General features: G+C 42.1%; 1 pseudogene; it reads right to left on the reverse strand.

The window, feature by feature from the left end:
• Positions 1 to 676: 676 nt before the first annotated feature.
• On the reverse strand, positions 677 to 1,374 carry LOC104965851 (heparan sulfate glucosamine 3-O-sulfotransferase 2 pseudogene; annotated as a pseudogene).
• Positions 1,375 to 6,183: the final 4,809 nt, after the last annotated feature.

Raw genomic sequence — 6,183 nt, forward strand, 5'->3', positions numbered from 1 at the left:
TAAATATTTTTTTGTATGTGGGAAGAGGTGGGGCGCCGCCCCTAGCGCCCCTATGGGCCGGCCGCCACTGGGGTACTGCAATTTTTGGAAGTGCCGAAGCGACGTTCTGATGCTCTCCTTCAGAACTGCACCCCTGTCAGACGAAACATATACCACGTGATGACACGTTAGGCTCGTGTTGTGTTCAAGGACCCTGACCTTGGCCAGGAAAAACAGGCACTCACTTTTTTAATTTTTTTGCAGTCTAGATTTCTTTAATTTTTTTATTTTTTGCGTGTGTTTATAAATTACCTCGAGGGCCGTACCAAATGGTCTCGCGGGCCGTATACGGCCCGGGGGCCGGAGGTTCCCCACCCCTGCTTTATATGAATACAATTACAGCAAAACGTGCCCCTTTAAATTGAATTATGGGCTACTTAAATCCTTTTTAAAACAACTTTATGACTAACAAGTGCTTTGACTTGCAGAAAGGTGAAAAAAAAACGGATTAAATAAACATTTGGACATAGTATTGTCTGGACCTCACATATCCCATGAGTCCCCCTGCCCAGCAGAGCAGAGGAGTGACTGCACTGAACCGGGTGACTGTCGAAATCAGAGTATTTATGCAAATAATATATCAAGACAAGTGCATCTGTCTCAGAAACATGACAAATAAGTTTATTCCACGTGTTCCTCACCTGTACCAGTCCAGCCCTCTGTCATAGTTTCTGTCGAAAAAGTGCGGCTCAGTTCCTAGTGCGCGCACATCTGGATGTATCCGGATGAACTCCAGCACCGCCCTGGTACCGCCTTTCTTTACACCGACTATTAACGCATTAGGCAGCTTCTTATTCCCATATTTTTGGGCAACACTCATGTTTGTTAACTTCATGTCATCCGAGTGACCAGACGAGGCAGTGGCTTTAATATCACGCAGATCGCTGTATCCTCGCGGGGCAGTGGACCCATCCAGAGCGGACCTGACTTCCAGCGAAGCGCAATTGTCTAATTTCCCAAGAAGTTTCTTCCCTCCTGCGTTCTTGCTCGGCGGGCATCTTCTCCCCTCGTAACCCCGGTTTGTCATAACTGTGCTGCGACAAAAAAGAATACTGTAGCATAAATATGTGCAGGATAAAGACACAGTGAATATGAAGGCGAATCTGGCGCTGAATCTGTTCGTAGATGAGAGGAACCTATGTGCCATGTCTCCATGGGTTCAAAGTGCTGCATGATTTTCCATCGGAGTCTTCCTCCTCTCTTGGTGTGCTGTCTGGCAATACTGGTTGCAATACTATAGGTTCTAAAGTCAGGCAGACTGGCATTAGAGGATAGGGGTGGCTTCGCTGATGCATCAACTGCGCATAAATCGCATTATTCCTTTTCAGCTGCTGAAGTGTGCGAGAAACTTGGAGCAGAATACAATTAAAGCAGCTTCCAAGGGAAGAAATGTCTCAGTCCTCCTTTAAACAAGTTTTTCTTAAGTGACCTGAAGTGGATCAAACACTGAGAACAAACGAACCCGAGGAGAATTTGACGCCCATCTGTATCCTCCTTCTCACTGATGCGTGTCGACTGTGAGATAAAAAGTCCCGTGTCCATAGAACTCACCAGCAGGATTTTTCTGCTCGCTTCCAAATAGGATTTTGATGCTCAGCCTTCATTTTTTCTTTCAAGAAGTTGTGAAGATATGTGCAGGGGCTATACATATTTAATGAATCCTCTGACGTCATGCGCATTATCATAATTCTATATGCGGTTTATGCTTTAAAGGAACATCCTGAATATTTTAGGTAACATCATTTTTGGTGATTTAAATATTACATTTGCCTTTTTGGGTGCCAGTCATTTATGAAGGGACTAAGTGCAAGTTAAAATGCATTCTTAATATCAGAGCAGCATGTGTGTTAACTTAGCCTTGTGACATGGAGTTTATAATGTTCAATGTGTAAGCCACATGTCTACATTCAAAGTAATCCACCAAAACAAGAAGCTATCAACAGTTTTATTATTTATGTGTGGCTGTATGTTTAACACACCGGCTTTTCACTTGACAGAATGATTCATCAAGGCTGAGTATTTTTTTACACTACACCTGGGTATTAGTAACCTCTAAAAGTCAAGATCACGCTTGATCCTTTGTGTTTATGCAGGCTGGATGCTGACAGGAATGCAAAGTTTTCAGCATTTTCAATGTCATGGTCAAAGTTTGTTTCATTATGGAGCGCTTAGTGTTTGCATTATGCAACACAGGGCTGCACACCGAGATGCAGTTGTAGTAGTAGTGCTTCTATGAAAAAAACATGACAGGAAAGAACCTAATGACAACAGTAGTACTTGTAGTGCATGCCTGAAGAAAAACAATGTTAAATTCTCTTAGCAGATATGGCTGGCGTCTTTAAAACTAAACTAAACTTGTCAATCTACTTTGAGGTTAGCGCACCATCCATGATAGATGCAGACACAGAGCTCTGTCCTCTTATGTCACCTGAGTCCTGTCCTGAGGTCCGCACATTAAGTGACCAGCTAGATCTGGGATGCCATGATGGAGTCACACAGTCCTGATACTCAACTTTATTTTTCTGCGACCAGACATCGCCCAGCAGCAGGCTGGGTAGTGAAATAACCTCAGGACCTAGCTGGGTTAGCTTAGCTTCTCTCTGGACTCTTTTCCCTCTCTTCCTGGATTGGTCGGTGACAGTATTTGGTGTGCCGGTCTGACTGACTGGATGTGTGGCTGGAAGATGCTGTGTTTTTCTAAGAAAACCAAAAGTGACAAACAAGACAATTGAAACCCAAATGTAGCAAAGTTCATGGTAGCTATCGGCCAATGCATCTCCATGCACTGCTGTCACCATAAATAAATGTTATCCTCGACATTTGCACTACTTTAAAGTAAACTTTACTTTAGAGTAAAATATTAGAAACAAATATTTAACTCATTACAACAATGTGATACCTAATTCTGTAGATTTTAGATCTTTGTGGGGTTTCTATTGAAAGTTAAAAGGTTTAACCATAATGTACCTTTCATATTGCATGTGATTGAACCACAGTCCACACTTAAAGTATAGTACCATATTAACAAATACATCTGAGCGAGACAGTGTTATTAAACCTGTACATGCTTCCTTTATGCCAGTGGTTCTCAAAGTGGGGGGCGCGCCCCCCCCTGGGGGCCGCAGATGCATGCCAGGGGGGATGCGAGAGACCAGGACGAAAAATGGTTATGAAAAAAAAAAAAAAAAGATGAAAAAAAAAAAATCATAAATTAAAAAATAATTGATTCCAAAATAATATGATGCAGTACAGTACTATTACGTCTGTGTCTCTGTTTTTCATTAAAGCTCGGCTGTGTGTGTGTGGAACGAGCCATTTTGTGTGCGCGAGCGAGAGAGAGAGCGCACCGGTACCGGAGATCGTTGTTGTTAGCTTCTGGTGCTAGCGAGCTACGCTAATGGATTTAAGGAGTTTTTTCAACCACAAAGTGGAGGAGAGTCCTCTCCTGTCAGACTGAGGAGACTAAAGGACTCTCTCAGTGTTATCTCAGTGGGTCTCAAACGTTTTGGTCACCATTTATGTAAACAATTATTTCCGAGGCACACGTTTATATGATCATTATAGTTATACAAAAATAAGAGAATAAATGAAAAACAGGTATGAAATACTATATGACAGGATCTACATAGTCTCTTCAAGTGTGGCGTAGACATGAAGGGAATGGACCACATAAATAACCAGAATAGCTTGTTTCTACGGAGGAATAAAGTGCACAAGGAGTGGACATGGTCAGGTCGGGATGACGCAGTTGGAATTCCAAAGAAGACAGCTCTCTGGCTCACGGACCAGAGTACAAAGGAGCATCAACTGTCACGCGTGGCGCTGTAGACCTTACATAGGCCTTACTTGAGGGTCGTGTGTCGCAGAGAGGTACCGGATTCTGCGCTTATTGAGGGTCTTCGAAACTCGGTGCAGGAAACAGACTCATAAACCAATAAGTACGGAAGAAATGGTGGCGAGGACTGGCAATAATTGCGTTAATCCAAGAAGTCTGAACTTGAATACGGGTTAACTAAAACACAACAAAAACCCGTTGAGTGTAATTCTGTACCTGTAAAAACAACAATTCGAAGTACCGCTATGGCTGTGCACTGGTCGCTCGGTCACCGAAAAATTGATAGGTAGCGATATTTGCCTCGACAAATTGTCTAAACAGAAGACCTCCACTCGTCACTGGGTAGGGTCGGTGATTTCGCACTCCATGTGCACGAAGGTCGCTTCAGCCGTAACTGTATTAATAGGGGTGTGTTGCTTCAAGAAAGGGAGGAGAAAAAACAATGTGTGGCACACTCAGCACGTAAACTCAAGTTTGGATAATAAGTCAGCATTGCAATAGATTCGTCGTCGCACTTAGAGTCTATAAAATGAACATGCTACACTGTTTCTGGAGACTTATTAGAGTGCTTCCTGAGTGAAATGAGTGGAAAGTGCGTTAAACGTTTTCTTCTTTCTTTTACTACTACTACTTACTTTCGGAACTTTGTCCCTTCAGCATATTAGCGGTGTACTGCAAAAGAGTTTAGGAAGTAAACTATCGAGCAGTTTGCCACCCTCATCCGGAACTGGGTCCTAAGTTGCTCGACGAATGTATAATGAGAATTGTATGGTGGGTAATCTTTTACTAAATTTTCTTGCGGTCTGGAAGACATGTCATTGACCCTCATACTGGAACATATTTAGATAAAGTGTTTCGTCACGAGGAGACCTACAATCCACACAAAAGTCACGTCAACTTAGTGTGTCGGTCTTATTTCCCTTCATCTACGAGTCGATTATTGGACGTCGTGTGTACAAGTCCTCTATCGACGTCTGTTGCATCGGAGCTCAAAACTTTAATTTGTCGTTCCGGACGATGACATCATGGTATATAAACCGATTTTTTTCAAGACGACTTTGTCTTTTCAATATTCGGTTGAACCGGTACCTACGGTTTTGTGCAACTGAAAATTATTCGGTTACCGTCGCCTCTGTAAATGTTTAGCGTAGAGGTTGCCAGTTCCGTCTATTATACTTCTTGGTCGAATTTTTATGTAACTGTAACTTTTGTTTTTTTAACTTTTTCTGACATTTGACACCGAGTGTCGACGGTTATGGTGACTCAAAATAAGTAAAGAAGCATTTTTCGGGATAAATATGGTTACACGTAACGAGATAAGACCTAGGTAAATATTACTTTCTTAGTATGAGGTGTTGTGGTTTCCAACTTTTTGTAATAGGGTGTACAATAGGCTATGACGACGAGAGAAAGTAACTAATAATGTAAGTGTGGTCTTAAACATAGTCTTCAACTACCCAAGTCACCAGTAAATTTTGTAAGTTTTCCCTTACATAGCAAGTAAACTTCTATTATAGTGACCTACCTAGAACTTTTGACACGAGTAATTTAACTCTTCACCGTGACCATATACACCAGACAGGGTCAAATACTCCATTTGGTATTTCCCCGTGTTCCTCCTCCTAACTAAAGCCAGGAACAGAAATAAATGAACTATAATGTAAGTAGATTCATAAAGCGAGGTCGTTATATATCACTTGGATTTCCTAATAAAGGTGAACACTGTCTATCATTTAGGACTCAGTCGTATTTCGTCACCAAGATTTTGAAAAAGACAGTCCGGGGGGAAACCTCTTTTGTTTTTTCAGCCGGGTTTGTGTTTATCAGTCCGAGTCACCGCGCGGTCTCTAAATAAAAACCCCACGACAACATCGACTGCAAAGTATCTCCCACGATTTGTAAATCCCAAAGGGTAATTACATGGGACAGGCGCATGTCACCTTTACAAGATGGACGTTGTGAGGGGTGCGTTATGTGCACACGGCTCTGACAATGTTACCTTCCGAGGCTATTAATCGGAGTGCCGTTATATCCACATTCGTCCCCCTTCACGATAAAAAATATCCACCACACACCTGGAGTTGTATCCCCCTCACGTGCCCCCCTACGAGGGGGGCCGTTCTAAAATAAAAATTTTATAACTTCAATTTTTCGTAGTTAGACCACGTGGAAACTTTCGTTTTACGTTTCTCTGGATACCTATAGGAGAGAAGTCTGTGGATATACTTTGTCTTGAAATTAGTCTAATATATAAAAGAATACCTATAAAATTGGTTTTAGTGAGAGGGGAAGAAATTTGGATTTATAAG

The sequence above is a fragment of the Notothenia coriiceps genome, unplaced genomic scaffold (genome assembly GCF_000735185.1).
Source record: "Notothenia coriiceps isolate Sejong01 unplaced genomic scaffold, NC01 NC01_scaffold00037246, whole genome shotgun sequence".
Taxonomy (NCBI): Eukaryota; Metazoa; Chordata; class Actinopteri; order Perciformes; family Nototheniidae; genus Notothenia; species Notothenia coriiceps.